At 42.6% G+C, this 17,667-nt stretch overlaps 1 protein-coding gene across 1 annotated transcript in view; it reads right to left on the minus strand.

The window, feature by feature from the left end:
• LOC119093518 (dynein heavy chain, cytoplasmic-like) overlaps positions 1 to 17,667 on the minus strand; it is a 66,712-nt gene that overhangs the window by 48,223 nt on the left and 822 nt on the right.

Here is a 17,667-nt window from a genome sequence, read left to right on the forward strand (position 1 = left end):
TTGGTGTTTACAGATCTGGTCAGACCAGTGGACCGGCTACGGCCTGCTGGCGGCCGCCGGTTTCGTCCACCGCACCGTAAATCATTCGGTGGAGTTTGTCCGCGCCGATGGTAAGCTTTGCTACAAAAACAGTGACGTAGTCGAAGTTCTGCATGATTTCCTGCCACACATAGATAATAGTGTAATGATGTTCCTAGGTGCCCACTTTGTTATAACGACAGGAACTCCACTGCTTATTCTACGCTTACCTGGCCTAGCTTGCCCGTGAATCATATCAAGTATTAGCAAAATGCATATGCGTATGCGGTTTCCCAACGACACAGTCACCATGCGCGAGATGGCCTGGCGAGTTTGAATGACTGCCCAAGATACACAGTATGCTTGTTAAAGCGCATTGCGACATAAGGACAGCTAGACAACCTTAACTACCGCTGTTCCAACGTCGTAAACATGCAACCGCAGAACGTTGCACAGTGCAAACAAGTTGCGCTGCACTGCCTCGTGTCGAGGCGGAGCTGAATGCGATAAATATGCACGGCGAGCTGTTGGGCGTTTATCGCATCAGAGATACCAGATACCAGAGATACTGATACCAGAGACAATTGCCTGCTAATTTCAATCCCGGCTTGAGAATGGGAAATGCTGAGAGCTGCCCGACATGTTGACAGCTGTATTGACCAGCATATGGCCTGTGCGAATCATTTAACCAGCCTGCGATATATCACCAGTGATCTATCACCAGGCAAATGAACGGGTATATTTCACAACACCATACTTGTCCCTGAGCTATATAAGGTCCGTGTTCCAGGTGTCAACACCAACGCAGTAGAGGGCATGTGGTCGGTCATGAAGGCCAAGCTGAAGCGGACGCGGGGCACATCACGCCAGATCCTGCCAAGCTACTTGGACGAGCACATGTGGCTCAAACGCCATGGCCGCAGTAACGTTAGTGATAGCTTCAGGTTGTGTGAAGAGAGAGAGAGAGAGAGAGAGAGAGAGAGAGAGAGAGAGAGAGAGAGAGAGAGAGAGAGATGAGAGAGAGAGAGAGAGAGAGAGAGGAGAGAGGAGAGAGGAGAGAGAGAGAGAGAGAGAGAGAGAGAGAGAGAGAGAGAGAGAGAGAGAGAGAGAGAGAGAGAGAGAGAGAGAGAGACAGAGAGAGACAGAGAGAGAGAGAGACAGAGAGAGACAGACAGACAGACGGACGGACGGACGGACAGACGGACGGACGGACGGACAGACAGACAGACAGAGAGAGAGCATTGGTTGGTAACTGCCGCAAACAGACCACTCACTGTACAGAGATGTCGGGGCTACAACGAACAAACGACCAGGCGCGACTTAGCCAGAGTTTCTTTGAGTGTCTTTTTGAACGGGATTGGTGCTAACCAAATGCTTCACCTGCTAACAGTCATTCAGATATTGGACGTGCTTTGTAAGAAGCAGCGCAGGAACAAAACGAGGGTCTGAGCGCTGTTCTGTGCATGGTATGAACAGTACCTAATTCAGTAACTAATTGCTTTCGTTAACGCAACTCGTTTCAGGCGTTCCCTGAGCTTCTGCGGGCCATCCGGCAGCAGTACCCAGTGTAGGGCAGGTCCGTCCGCGTCGGTCCGGCTCGCTCGGCGTCCGAACGGCGTCTTGCGCAGTTCGCCGCCTTCCGAGCAAGAGTAGCCACACCGCCTGGTGTTTTGACTGGTGTTTGTTGTAAGTACGTGTGTTCGTTTTGCTATAACTGTTGACGTTGGTAATAAAGTGTGTCTGAATTCATCGCTTTCTTCACCATGCAGAACGAAGTAGTCTCGAGGATGTCTTACCTACGGGAACATAAAATAAACCACGTCCCTTCACAATGCCATTTCATAGCAAGGAGGCACTTCTGCATCACGATGCGCCGAGATCCGTAATATTTCATAGTAGCGTTCGAGTCATATGACCCTGTTTCATGTGTGAAAGTTATCGATTCATGAAACATTCCTGCGCGGCGTGCTGATACATAGTACGTTGGAATGGTATCAGCCCGACTTAGGCTTAGGTAGCACAGAATCATCAACCATTAAAGAATTCTCCAATGAAATCAAGCTTTGTTTCGATCTACGGTTCACGGGGCTTGGCCCATTCTCTTAGGACTGCTGTTTGCATATTATCTGGGTAGAGTATGTCGTTGGATGTCAGAGCGACTTCCAGGTCTCGGCAACTGGAATTAAACAAGAGGTGCACTTCTTTAAGAGGGTGCTTCTTCAGTCCGTCCGCACATGATGGCAACATTTTACGGCAAGGCATGACTCATATTAGTTGAACTTAAGTGTTGCAGCTCAACATACCTTGCCGGCACGATGTACTTTTTCTACTTAGTGTGCATCACATTATCCCGACTCGTGTATGAGGTGCACTGTGCTAATATACGTATACGTAACGTACCGAAAGCGTTGGCTTTGCTTTGGTCTTCGGTTCTTGGGGCTTGGTCCGCTTTCTTAGGATTGCTCCTGGCATATTGTCTCGGTAGAGTATGTCTCTGGATGTCACAGCGATTTCATGTCTCACACATTAGGATTACGGGACGGTACGTATACGTTTATAAGCGCAGCGCACCTCACACACGAGAGTATTGTCTCGGAAGGAAAGTTCTTGAGTGCCAGAGCCGTTTTCATGTCACATGAGGTTTCAGGTGCACCTCATACACAAGTCCGGATAATGTGATTCACACTAAGTAGAAATAAACACGGCGTGCCGACAATATCGGTTGAGCTACAATACTGCGGTTCAATGAATAAGGCGCATGCATTGCCGTGAGATGATACAAATGTGTTGTGCGAACGGACTGCAGTAGCACCCTGTTAGAGTAGTGCACCTCTCGCATAATTCGAATTGACGAGACCTAAAAACCATTCTGACATTCAAAGACATGGTCTACCGAGAGAATATGCCAACAACAATGCCAAAGAAATAAGCCAAGCCCCGGAAACCGAAGACCGAAGTAAATCCCACGATCTCAGGACGGTACATATGCTTAAGTTGGCGCAGTGCGTCTCATACATGGGTTCGGAAAATACAATTCACACTTGCTAGAAATAGACACGTCGTGCGGACAATGTCGGTTGAGTTACAGCACTTCGGTTCAGTGAACAACACCCATGCATTGCCGTGAGATATCACCATCACGTTGCGCGGACTGGCCGTAGAAGCAGCCTCCTAAAGTTGTGTACCTCTTGCATTATTCCAGCTGTCGAGGCCTCAAAACGGCCGCGGCATCCAGTAACATTTTCTACCGAGGAAGTACTCTCGTGTATAAGGTACGCTGCGCTTATAAATATATATGTACCGTACCGAAAACGTTGGCCTCGCTTCGGTCTTTGGTTTCCGGGGCTTGGTCCGTTCCCTTAGAATTGCTGCTGACACATCATTTCGGTACAGTGTGTCTTTGGATGACAAAGCGGTTTTTAGGTCTCGCCAACTGGAATTATGCAAGAGGTGCACTACTTTAAGAAGGTGCTACTACAGTCTGTCCGCACATGATGGTGACATCCCACGACAGTGCATGAGTCTTATTCATTGAATCAAAGTATTGCAGCTCAACCGACATTGTCGGCACAATGTATTTATTTCTACTTTGTGTGAATCGCGTTATAAGGGCTCTTGTTTCAGGTGCCCCGCACGACTAAACGTATATGTACCGTACCTAGACCGTTGCCTTTGCTTCGGTCCTCGGTTCCCGGGGCTTGGCTTCGTTCCTCAGGGTTCGTGTCGGGATGTTATCTCGGCGGGGTGTGGCTTTGCCTATCAGAGTGGTTTTTAGGTCTCGCCAATCGGAATTATACAAGAGGTGTACTACTTTAAGAGGGTGCTACTACAGCCTGTCCGCACATGATGGCAGCATCTCACGGCAATGCATCAGTCTTATTCATCGGACCGAAGTCTCGCAGTTCCACCGACATTGTCAGCACGATGTGTTTATTTTCCATAAGTGTGAATCGCCTGATCCGGACTCGTGCATGAGGTGCACTGCGCTAATAGACGCAGATGTGCCATACCGAAAACGCTGGCCTAGCCTCAGTCTTCGGTTCCAAGGCTTGGTCCGTATCCTTAGGATTTTGATTGGCATATTATCTCGGTAGAGTATGTCTTTGGATGTCAGAGCGGTTTTTAGGTCCCGCCCATTGGAATTATACCAGAGGTGTACTACTTGAAGAGGGTGCTCCTGCAGTCCGTCCGCCAATGATGGCAACATCTGACGGCAATGCATGAGTCCTATTCATCGGACCGTGGTCTGGCATATGCACCGACATCGTCAGCAAGATGTGTTTAGTCCTAATAAGTGTGAATCGCATGATCCGGACTCGTGTGTAAGGTGCACTACGCTAATAGACGTATATGTACCGTACCGAAAACGCTGGCCTTGCTTCAGTCTTCGTTTCCCGGGGCTTGGTCCGTTTCCATAGGGTGGCTGTTGGCATAATATCTCGGCAGAGTACGTCTCTGGATGTCAGAGCGATTTCAAGCCTTGCTCGTTGGAATTGTGCAAGAGGTGCACTACTTTAAGAGGGTGCTACGACAGTCCCTCTGCACGACATGATTGCAGCATCTCACGGCAATGCATGAGCCTTATTCATCGGACCGAAGTCTTGCAGTTCCATCGACATTGTCAGCACGACGTGTTCAGTTCTAAAGGTGTGAATCGCATTATCCGGACTCGTGTGTGAGGTGCACTGCGCTAACAGACGTATATGTACCGTACCGAAAACGCTGGCCTTGCTTCAGTCTTCGTTTCCCGAGGCTTGATCCGTTTCCTTAGGGTGGCTGTTGGCATATTATCTCGGCAGAGTATGTCTCTGGATATCAGAGCGATTTCAAGCCTTGCTCGTTGGAATTGTACAAGAGGTGCACTACTTTAAGAGGGTACTACGACAGTCCCTCTGCACGACGTGATGGCAGCATGTCACGGCAACGGAGTAGTCATATTAATTGAACCCAAGTGTTGTAGTTTAAGCGACAATGTCGTCACGATGTGTTTGGTCCTAATAAGTGTGAATCGCATTATCCGGACTCTTGTATGAGATGCACTGCGCTAATAGGCGTCAATATACCGTACCGAAAACGTTGGCTTGGCTTCGGTGTTTGGTTCCCGTGGCTTGGTCCGTTTTTTAAGACTGCTGGAAATGCTTCAGTTCCGCCGACATTGCTGGGTTTTTCTCTGTGCTGTCTGTTTGGAAATATCAATTCGAGACACGAATGTGAAGAACTGGGATACTTGTCTTGATTGCTCGAATGAACGTAATTTGGTGCTTATGTTGCCCTTTTAGTACATGCTATAAATCGTCGGCTGTCTGCGTGTTAAAAATGATATGACCTGTTTGTGGCCGAAATTATTATATTATCAGATGGTTATTTCTTGAAGATGATAGGCAATCGTGCGAGCGTTGTGAGTAGCAGTGGTCGAAACGACGTAGTGAATAATGTTAATTGCCTGCTCATTATTTTTGGTGCTAAAGATGTCGTTTTGATTGCATGATTTCAAAGTCGGGCAATCCTGCTAACGCGAGCTGGTTGAGCCCGTGCCGCACTGCGCGTAAAACGCTCGCGGTGGAGAATTTTCTTCTTCTAAAAAAGGTGAAGTACTTGAAGAAAACCGACTTCTCTGTGTCAAGCCTATGAGACAGCAGGTTATAAGTTATAAATGACTGGGAAACAACTGATTTAACCGTGCCAAAAGACTATTACCAGCAAGCATGTCATTGCACCACAATGGTTATATCAGGGTTAACTCTTACTTGCATAAATGATCATAAGCAAAAACAAATTGATAGCCCATCCTTACCATCTTTACCAAAGCAATAACAACGTTTTGCCATCATTTCGTCACGGTGTTACAAATATATTAATGTTCGCATGACACCACATTTCCAGTTATAAACAATAAAGGAAGTAGCTAATGTGCACATCACATGCTATCAATGTCAGGACTTCAGCACTGCAGGCAACGATGGGTCGACAATAAAGTATTGACAAAATCATAAACAGCATAGCAGCAACAGCAGCAGCACAGCATATCGTGCTTTGATATTAATAATCTGCCATGAAAGCTGGCGATCGCTACGTTGTGTATGTCAAACAGTCCCCCAAAGCTTTTCTTACGGCCAGCACCAAGACCAAAAATCCACAAACAAACCACCCAATGATCTGCCACGGTACACAGCCCCCGCGGCGAGAATGGCCGGTTGGCGTCAGCTTTCGTGCGTTTCGAGGTATTCTTTAAGTCTGGCTGCCAGATGCTGTCAGGTGTTGCTGTCGTCACAAAACCATTGGATGACGCCATCAAATAATGACGTAATGGGGCGCATTTGTAAAAACTTTGAAGTTTTGCTACTTAGCGTCGTTATTGGACCTTGAAAGCCTACCAGTAGTTACAAGCGAGCCTTTTCCCATCATACCTGACGCCTACCTCAAAATCTTTAGATGTGGAACATTCCGCTTAACACTGGACTTTATCAGCACCGAACGCTGCGAGTCTGGACTTTATGGCTCTCCTCTGTCATGGGACTTTCGAAAGCTATGTTGTGCACGCTGGATGCTGCGATTCTGGACTTTTTGACCATTGGACTTTATGGGCTCTGAACGTTTTAATATTATGCGTCCCAAATTTCAAGGTTTTTTTCTGAAACTAGCTCCGTTCGAAGGCAGACTGCACTTGCAAAAGAAACACACTAATGCTACAAACATTCGGGGCCGTTATTTTCAACATGGAAATGAACACAATCGAGGGAGGCAAAATCATGAAACGGATGTTTTGTCGTCTCAAATGAGAGCCAAAAGCAACCTCACTGTGCGTACGACGCGGGATCATGTTCTATCCGGTTTTAGACCTTTTAGACGAAATGGCCATTTTTGGACATCATTCCACGTTGGTTCTATCTCACTCAAAACCTATCATGATTGGACAGTTTAGCTCACACCATCGCTTGGGCAAGGCAATTATATGTCTAAACAGGTGTAATGCAACACGTTGGAAGGATTTGAAATCGGCTGATTTTGAAACATTAAATGGTCCAAGCCCATTTCTCTCAACCAATAAATATAAAACTCTGATTTTACTTGGAAGCAGTGTAAAACGATGTTAAACCTTGTTTACTACATTATTCACTACTTGGACATGAGAAACAAATTTGACCCTGACCATTTCGTTCGAAAAAAATAACAACATTTTGAATATCCGATGTTCTGTTACAGAATGAAAGATCGTGGTCCATTTAGTGTGTGTACAAAGCGGCAAGAGTTTCCGTGCACAAAAACAGTTTTCTAAAGCAAGTGTAATTTTTCCGCGGCTTTTAAAGTTTTTTTCACCCCACTAGAAAAGCATGCAAGTGACAAAATTTCCAATCCCATCGTGGTATTCGCTATGCAATTACGCGTCTAACGACGCATAATGCAGTGAGACTCCATAACTTTCAAACCGGACCACTTTGGTGCGCGTAAATGTCCAAGGTTTTGTTTCCGAAGCCAGTTCCTTTCGAAAGCAGATTGCCCTTCCACCTGATACATAATGGTGCTACAAACATTCACTGCAGTTGTTGTCAACAAGGAACTTTATACAAATCTCACCACAGCCACTTGGTTGGGGAAGAAGTTAAAATCTTTAAGCGGATGTTTTCTCGTGTCAATTGGGTGCCAACAGTAACTTCAGTGTCTGTAAAAAGCGGGAGCACGTTCTTCCGCGGTTTACGTTATTTAGACGAAATGACCATTTTTGGGCATAGTTTCACATTGGTTCTATCTTACTCAAAGTCTATCAGCACTGGACAGTTAAGATCACACCATCGTATGGGCAAGGCTCTTCTGTGTCTAAACACGTGTAATGCAACACATTGGCAGGCTTTTAAAGCGACCGGTGTTTGGGATTTTGTCCGTACAATTACGCGTCTAATAACGTATAATACAATCGGATTCCACCACCTTGAAAATGCGCAATTTAGAGCGCGCGCAAATTTCCGAGGTTTTGTTTTCGAAACCAGCTCTGTTCGGAAACAGCCTGCACTTCGAAACGATACACCATGATGTTATAAACATTCATTGCCGGTGTTGCCAACATGAAGAGCAACACAACTCTCACCACAGGCGCTTTGTTGCGGAAAAAACAAAATATTAAAACAGGGAGTTTTTCGTGTCAAGTGAGAGCCAATAGTTGCTCCAGTTTAAGCACGAAGCGGGAGCATGTTCTAAGCCGGCTTACGTTTTAAAGACGACGTGGCTAGTTTCAGACATGATTCCACGTTGGGGTTATCTAACTCAAAACCTATCAGCCTTGGACAATTTCGGCACACCATCGCATGGGCAAAGCAATTCCGCGTCTAAATATGCGCAATACAACACATTGGCATGATTTGAAAACGGCCGATTTTTAGGACATAAAATGTCCCAGCTTATACCTCTAGAACCAAGGAAATAAGAAGGTTGATTTTACTTGCAAACAATGTAAAACGATGTTGCAAGTTCTTGACTACATTCTTGATCATCGGGTGATAAGGAAAAATTTGCTCATTGATTGCATCTTGCTCAGAACCCTTCCGCATTTGACATGTTATGCTACACCATCGACTGGGGCAGGCAACTGTGCGCCTCAACAGATGTAAAGCAACACATTCGCAGGATTTAAAAATGGCCAATTTTGGGGATTTTCGCCGTGCAATTCCACGTCTCATGATGAATTTAAGACAAATATATATACAAGTGGATTCCCCTTTTGAAATTGCAACACTTTTTTGTGCGCGTAAATTTCCAACAAATATATTTTGAAACCAACTCCGTTCGAAAGCAGGCTGTAGTCGCAAACGATACACAATGATGTTACAAAAATGCAATGCCGTTGTTGGCAACATCGAAATGAACACAACTCTCACAACGGCCATGTTATTGCGGAAAAGTCAGTCTTAAAACTTTTTTTGCGTGTCAAGTCAAAGCCAATGGTAACTTCAATGAGTGCACGAAGCGGGAACATATTCTGTCTCGAATTTCGCCTTTTTAGACGAAAGGCAATTTTTGGGCACGATATCTACGTTGGTTGTATTTTACTCAAACCTTATCAGCGGTGGACAGCTTAGGTCACACTATTGCATGGCTAGAACAATTCTGCGTCTCAACAGGTGTAATGGAGCACATTGGCGAGATTAGAAAACTGCCCATTTTTGGGACGTAACAGCTCCCAGCTTATATGTCTCGAATCAATAAAAATAAAAGGCTGATGTTGCTTGCAAACAATGTAAAGCGATGTTACAAATTGTTGACTACATTCTTGATCACCGCGTGATGATAGAAACTTTGACCGTAACGATTTTTTAAAAAAAAATGTCAAGTTTTTGAAGTTGCAAATTTTTGGGAACAAAATGAACGGTCGTGGTCCATTTCGTGTGTATGTGAAGCGGGAAGTGTTTGAGGGCATGTTAGCACATTCTAGAGCAAAACACAAAACTCACCACGGCCACCTTGTGTCTCAAAGAATCAAAATCTTAACAAGGATGTTTTTCGAGTCAAATCAGAGTCAAAAGTCATTTACTTTGTCTACGAAGCAGCATCATCTTATGTCCCGGTTCAGTTTCAAGCAGTTTCTATGTCAAATGCAAATTTTAGCGCGGCTTGTGAAGTTTTTTTAACTAACTCAAAAACTACGCAAGTGAGAAAATTTCAGATTACACCATAATATCTGCCGCGCAATTATACGTCTATGGAGCTACAATACAAGGGGATTCCACCAATTTTAAAATAAACCATTTTCCGTTCGTTATGATTTTCTCAGAAAAATTCGTAGCCCTTTTGTTTTAAATTTTAGCATTTTCAAAATGTCATTTTCGTGAAATAAAAAATTGTGGTCCGTTGGGTGTGTGTATGAAATAGCAAGTGTTTTTGTGTAAGCTAACAGTTTTTAGAGAAAGCAGAAATTTTAGCGCCGCTTTTGAGTGTTTTTTTTAAAATTCAACTAACTCGAGAATACGTAAGTGAAAATTTCTCATGAGAACATTGTATTCGCCGTGCAATTACGCGCCAAATGGCGCATCTTACAATGATATTTTACCACTTTCAAAATCGACCCTTTTTGGTGCGCAATAACTTCCAAGATTTTGTTTCCGAAATCAGCTCCGTTTAAAAGCAGATTGGACCTCGAAACGATACACAGTTAGGTTACAAACATTCATTGCCGTTGTTGCCAACATGGAAATGAACACAAATATCACCACGGCCACTTTGTTGTGGAAAATGTCAAAATCCTAAAACTGATGTTTTTGTGTCAAATGAGAGAAAATAATAACTTTAGTGCGTGTGCAAAGCGAGAGCATGTTCGGTCCCGATTTACGCTTTTTAGACCAAATGGCCATTTTTCCACATGATTCCACGTTCGTTGTATCGAAATCCAAAGTTATCAGCATTGGACAATTTAGGTCAGACTATCGCTTAAGCAAAACATTTCTGCGTCTAAGCAGGTGTAATGCAACTCACTGGCAGAATTCATACCCGGCCGAGTATTGGGACGTAAAATGGTCCCAGCTCATATCTCCCGAACCAATGAAAAAGTGCAAGCTGCTCTCGAAACCAGCTGGTTTCAGAAACAAAACCTTTGAAACCCCTCTGCATCTAAAGTATGTGTAATGGAACACCTTGACAGAGTTTGACAACGACCGATTTTTGGGATTTTCGCCATGCAATCGCGAGTCTAATGAGGCATAAAACAATTAGATTCCACCATTTTTGAAATGATCCGGTTTTTGTTCACCCAAATTTACAGTTTTTATTAAAACTACCTCCGCCCGAAAGCAGATTGCGCTTGCAAACCATATACAATGACCTCACAAGCAATCATTGTCGTTGTTCTCAACATGCCTGGAAATAAAATAAAAATCTCACCACGGCCACTTTCTTGCGAAAAGCAAAAATCTTGAAACGGATGTTTTTTCGTGTCAAATGGGAGACCATAATAACTTTAATGAGTGTACAAAGCGGGACCATGTTCTCTCCGGGTTTATGTCTCTCAGACGAAACGACCATTTTTGGACATAACGCTGGTTGCGTCCTACCCAAAACCTATCAGCATTATATTATTTAATTCACACCATGGCGTGGGCAAGGCTATTCTGCGTCTAACCAGGTGTAATGAGACATATTGGAAGAATTCGACAACGGCCGATATTTGAAGTTTATGTCGTGCAATTATAATACAATGTATACAAAAATATAATACAATGAGACTCTGCCATTTTTAAAGTGGTCATTTTTCGTCGACGCAAATTTCCAAGGTTTTGTTTCTGAAACCAGCTTCGTTGGAAACCAGATTGCATTTGCAAACAATACACAATGACGTTACGAAAATTCAGCACCGTTGTTATCGACATGGACATGAACATAGATGTATGTCCCCATGGCCACTTTGCTGCGGAAAAAGTCAAAATCTCGAAATGAATGTTTTTTTTTTTGGTCAAATGAGAGCCGTTGGAAACCTCAGCATGTGTACCAAGCGGGAGCATGCTCGGTCTCGTTTTACGCTTTTTGCACGAAATGATCTTTTTTGGAGATGATTCCGGGCTAGTTGTGTCCTACTCAAAACCTATCAGCATTGGAAGTTTTGATCACACCATCGCATGGGCAAGCAATTCTGGGTCCAAACAGGCTTACTGAACACATTGCCAGGAGATCAAAGCGACTGATTTTTGGAATTTTTGCTGTGGAATTATGCGTCTAATGACATATGATGCAATATGATTCCACCATCTTAACATGGACCATTTTTAATCGGCGGGCATTTCCAAGGTTGTTTCGGCACCAAGCTCCGTTCGAAAGCACGTTGCACTTCCAAACAATACACAATTATGTTGAAAACATTCAATGTCGTCGTTGTCAACATGGAAATGAACCCAATTCTCACCATGGGCACTTTCTTGGGAAAAGTAAATACACTGAAACGGGTGTTTTCTCTTATCAAATGAAAGCCAATAGTAACTTATGTGTGTGTGTGTGTGTACGATAGAGGAACATGCTCTGTCGCTTTTTACCGGTTTACGCTTTTTTTACGAAATGCCCGTTTCTGACATAACGCCTAAACAGCTGTAATGCAACACATTGGCAGGATTTGAGGACGACCTATTTTCGGGGCGTAGAATGGTCCCATGTCATGTCTCACGGACCAATGAAACTACAGGGCTGATTTTAATTGCAAACAATGTAAAACGATATTACGAGGTGTTAACTACAATCCTGATTACCGGGTGACGAGATAAAAGTTCGACTGTAACCATTTTTAATTGTTTTTAAGATTTCGAGCTGCAATGTTTGGTATAAAATGAAAGGCCGTGGTTCATTAAGGGTGTGTATCAAGCGGCAAGTGCTTCTGTGCATGTATACAGTTTTTAGAGCAATTGCGAAGCTAAGGTCGGCTTCTGAATGTTTTTTTTTCACCTATCTCAAAAACTGTGGTGGTGACAAGATTTCAAACTACACCAGCGTATTTGCTGTTAAATGACGTGCCTAATAACGTATCAAACAAAAAGATTCCACCGACTTGAAAATGGACCGTTTTTAGTGCGCGCAAACTTCCAAGGTTTTGTTTCTGACATCACCTTTTTTCGGAATTTACTAAACATTATGTGAACAAAAGATTAAACATTCAAATTACGCAATGGCATTTGCCGTGAAACTACAGGTCTCATGACATATAAAACACAAAGATTCCGTCAAACTGAAACTTGACTTTTTTAATGGGCGCAGATTTCCAAGGTTTTCTTTCTGAAACCAAATCAGTTTAAAAGCAGATTGCACTTGGAACCGATACACAATGATGTTACAAACATTCATTGCCGTTGTTCTCAACGTGGAAATGAACACAAATCTCACCGCAGCCACTTTGTTGCGGAAGAAATCAAAATCTTTAAGCGGATGTTTTTTCGTGTCAATTGGGTGTCAATAGTAGCCTCAGTGTCTTTAAAAAGCGGGAGGATGTTTTTCCCCGGTTTACGCTTTTTAGACGAAATGACCGTTTTCGGACAAAATTCCACGTTGTTTCTATCTTACTCAAAACCTATGAACATTGGTCAGTTAAGGTCACACCATATCATGGGCAAGATAATTCTGGTTCTTTACAGATGTAATGGAACACAGTGACAATATTGAAAAACGGGCGACATTTTCCAATTTTGCTGCGCAATTACGCGTCTTATTACGTATATCACAATGAGATTATACCACTTTGAAAATCGAACATTTTTTATGCACACAAATTTTCAAAATATTGTTTCTGAAACCAGGTCGTTTCGAAATTAGATTGCACTTCGAAACGAAACATAATGATGTTACAAACATTCATTCCCGATGTTGTCAACATGGAGATGAACACAAATCTCACTGTGGTCACCTTGATGCGGAAAAAGACAAAATCAGGAAACGGTTTTTTCGTGTCAAATGAGAGCAATAGTAGCTTCAGTGCTATACAAAGGAAAAGCATGATCTGCCCCGGTTCGCGCTCTTCAGGACAACTGACCATTTTTGGACATGATTCCGTGTTGTTTGTATTTTACTCAAAACCTTTCAGGATTGCACAGTGTAGATCAAACCAATGCGTGGGCATGGCAATTCTGCGTCTAACCCGGTGTAATGGAACACATTGGCAGAATCTGACAACGACCAATTTTTGGGAATTTCGCTACGTAATTAGGCGTCTAATGATGTATAATACAATGAGATTCCATCAGTTTAAAAAAGGAACATTTCTGGTTCCCGCAAATTTCCAAAGTTTGTTTCTGAAACTAGCTCCGGTAGAAAGCAGGCTGAACTTGCAAACTTCATGGTGTGTACTAGGCACGAGCATTGTTCTGTCCCGATGTACGTTTTGTTACACGAAATGGCCATTTTTGGACATGATTTTATGTTGGTGTTATCTAACTCAAGACCTATCAGCATTGCATTGTTTAGGTCACACCATCGCATGAGCAAAGCAATTCTGCGTGTAAACAGGTGTAATGCAATACATTGGCAAGATTTGAAAACGGCCGGTTTTTGGGACGTAAAATGGTCCAAGCTCATATCTCTCGAATCCAAGAAAATAAAGAGCTGATTTTACTTGTAAACGATGTAAAACAATGTTACAAAATTCTCGACTACATTCTTGACCACCGGGTGATCACAAATAATTTGACCGTGGTCATTTTTGGGAAAATGTTCAAATTTAAGAAGGTGGTTTTTGTTGTCAGGTGAATGGTCGTGCATTTAATGCACGTATGAAACGGTACGTTGCCCTGTGCATATAAACCGTTTCTAGAGCAGTTGCAAATTTTGGCGCCGCTTCTGAAGATTTTTTAAAATAACTCCAGAAATGTGCAAGTGAGCGAATTTCAAATTCAACCATCTTATTTGTCATGCTGTTACGGGTAGAATGTCACATGATTCAGTGAGATTCTACCACTTTTAAATTGGATCATTTCTGGTGCGCGGAAAATTCCAAGGTTTGGATTTTAAAACCACCTCTGCTGGAAAGAAGATTGCACATAGAAACGAAACACAATGATGTTGCAAACATTTATTGCCGTTGGTATTAACATGAAAATCAACACAATCCTCACCACGCCAATTTGGTTGCGGAAAAAAACAAAATTTTTAACGGATGTTTTTTTGGTCCGAAATGACAGCCAATAGTAACTTTAGTGTATGTACGAAAGAGGGAGGATTTAAGATGCCGCTGTTCGCTTTTTAGACGAAATGGTTATTTTTGGACATGATTCCACGTTGCTTGTATCTAACTCAAGACCCATCGGCATCTGGCAGTTTTGGTCACACCATCGCATGGGCAAGACAATTCAACGTCTAAACAGGTATAATGCAACACCTTGGCAGTAGTTGAAAACGGCAATTTTTGAAACGTAAAATGGTCCAACTTCATCTCTCTCGATCCATTGAAAATAGAAAACTTATTTTACTTGCAAACGATGCAAGACAATGTCACATGTTTTTGAATACATTTTGATCACCGGATGATGCGAAATAAATTCGACCTTGACTGTTTTTTCGGAAAAGGTGAAGATTTTTAAGGTAGGCTTTTTGTGATAACATTAAGGGTCGTGGTGCATTTAGTGTGTGCATGAAAGAACAGGTGTTTCTGTGCATGCGAACAGTTTCTAGAGCAAGTGCAAGCTTTAGAGCAGCTTCAGGGGATTTTTCAAATATCTTTAAAGGTGAAAAAGTGGGGAAATTTGTATTTATACTATCGTATTTGCCGTGCAAACATGCGTCTAATGACGTACAATACAATGACATTTTACCACAACGTTCAAAGCTGTTGTAAACATGAAAATGAAGAAAAATCTCGTCACCGCCAATTTGTTACGGGAAAACTCAAAAGCTTGAAACGGTTAATTTTTCTTGCCACTTGAGAGCCAATACTAACTTCAGTATGTGTATGAAGCGGGGGCATGTTCTGTCCTGGTATACGCTTTTTAGAAGAAATGGTTATTTTCAGACATGATTCCACGTTGGTTGTATCTACCTAAAAGAAATATCAACATTGGTCACTTTAAGTCAAACTATCGCATGAGCAGGGTGATTCTGCGTCTAAACAGGTGTAATGCAACACATTGGCAGTATTTAAGGACGGACGATTTTTTGGACGTTTAATGGCCCAAGCTCATATCTGTCGCACCAATGAAAATAGAGAGCTGATTTTACCTGCAAACAATGTGAAACGACGTTACAAGTTCTTGGCTATATTCTTTATCAGCAAGAGATGACGAATAATTCACCGTGACCACTTTTTGTTCGAAAATGTCATAGTTTGAAAATGCAGTTTATTGTTATCAAATGAAATGTCATGATCCGATTAGTGTATGTATGAAACGGGAAGTGTTCCTGTGCATGTAAACAGGTTATAGGGTAATTGCCAATTTCAGCGCAGCTTCTGAAGTTATTTTTTCAAATAGTTAAAAATTATGCAGGTGAGACAATTTCAAGTTACATCACCGTATTTGCCGTGCATTTACGCGTGCTATGACGTATAATACAATTAGCTTCCCTGACTCTGAAAGCGAACTATTTTTGATTCGCACAAATTTCCAAGGTTTTGTTTCTGACATCAGGTCCGTTCGAAAACAGATTGCACTTGCAAACGATGCACAATCATGTTACAAACATTCATAGCCGTTGTTGTAAACAAACCATTGAAAACAAATCTCACCACGGGCAGTATCTTGCTGAAAAAGTCAAAATCTTGAAACGGTTATTTTTTCGTGTCAAATGAGAGCAAATGGTAACTTCAGTGTGTGTACGAAGCGCGAGCATGATCTGTCGCGGGTGATGCCTTTTTGGACGAAATGGCTATGTTTGGACGTGAGTCCACGTTGGTTGTATCTAACTCAAAACCTACCAGCACTGGACAGCTTAGGTCACGCTATCGCATGGGCAAGGCAATTCTGCGTCTTAACAGGTGTAATGTAACACTTTGGCAGAATTTGAAAACGGCAGGTTTTTGGGACGTAGAATATTCCAAGGACATATCCCTCGAACCAATGAAAATAGAAGGCTGATTTTACTGGCAAACGATGTGAAACAATGCTACAAGCTTTTGACTGCATTTTGAATCTCGGGATGATGAGAAAGAAGTTAAGCGTCACCATTTTTGGGGAAATATAGAAGCTTTCAATATCGATTTTTTGTTATTATACGAAAAGACGTGGTCCATTTAGTGTGTGTGCGAGTGTTTCTGTGCATGTGAAGAGGTTTCTAGAGCACTTACAAATTGTAGCACGGCTTTTTGCGTGTTTTTTCAGCTAACTCTAAAATTATGCAAGTGAGAAAATGTTAAATTACACCATCGTATTCGCCGTGCAATTGCGCGTGTAATCACGTATATAACAATGAGATTCCACCACCTTGGAAATGGACCATTCCAGGTGCGCGCAAATTCCCAAGGTTTTAGTTCTAAAGCCAGCTTCTTTTCACAGCACTGGCAAACGACACACACTGATGTTATATACATTCGTATCCGCTGTTTTCAACATGGAAATAAACACAAATCTCACCACGGTCACTCTCTTGTGAAAGGTGATAAAATGGACCACTCTTGGTGCGCACAATTTTCCAAGGTTTTGTTCCTGAAAATAGTTTGGTTGGAAAGGAGACTGCACTTGCAAACGGTACACAATGATGTCACAGACATTCATCGCCGTTGTTGTCAACATGAAAATGAACACTATTCTCACCACGCTCACCTTGGTTCCGAAAAATTGAAAATCTTAAAAAGGTTGTTTTTCGTTTCAAATGAGAGCCAAAAGTAACTTCAATGCATGTACGAAGCGGGAGCACGTCCTGTCCTGGTTTGCGCCTTTTAGTCAAAGTGGCTTTTTTGTACACGATTCCACGTTGGTTTTATCTATGTCAAATCCTCTCAGCATTGGGCAATTTAGGTCACACTATCTCATCACCGCTTTAGGCAATTCTGCGTCTAAGCAGGTATAATGCAACATGGTTGCATGATATGAAAACGGTCTTTTTTGGAACGTAACACGGTTCGAGCTCATATCTCTCGAGCTAATGAAAATAGAAGGCTGATTTTACTTGCAAACAATGCGAAACGATGTTACAAGTTGTTGATTACATTCTTGATCATTAAGTGATGAGAAAAATTTCGCGGTGACCGTTTTTTTTCTCAAAAAA

Source organism: Pollicipes pollicipes, unplaced genomic scaffold (assembly GCF_011947565.3).
Source record: "Pollicipes pollicipes isolate AB1234 unplaced genomic scaffold, Ppol_2.1 Scaffold_4002;HRSCAF=4701_pilon_pilon_pilon, whole genome shotgun sequence".
In the NCBI taxonomy this organism is placed as follows: domain Eukaryota; kingdom Metazoa; phylum Arthropoda; class Thecostraca; order Pollicipedomorpha; family Pollicipedidae; genus Pollicipes; species Pollicipes pollicipes.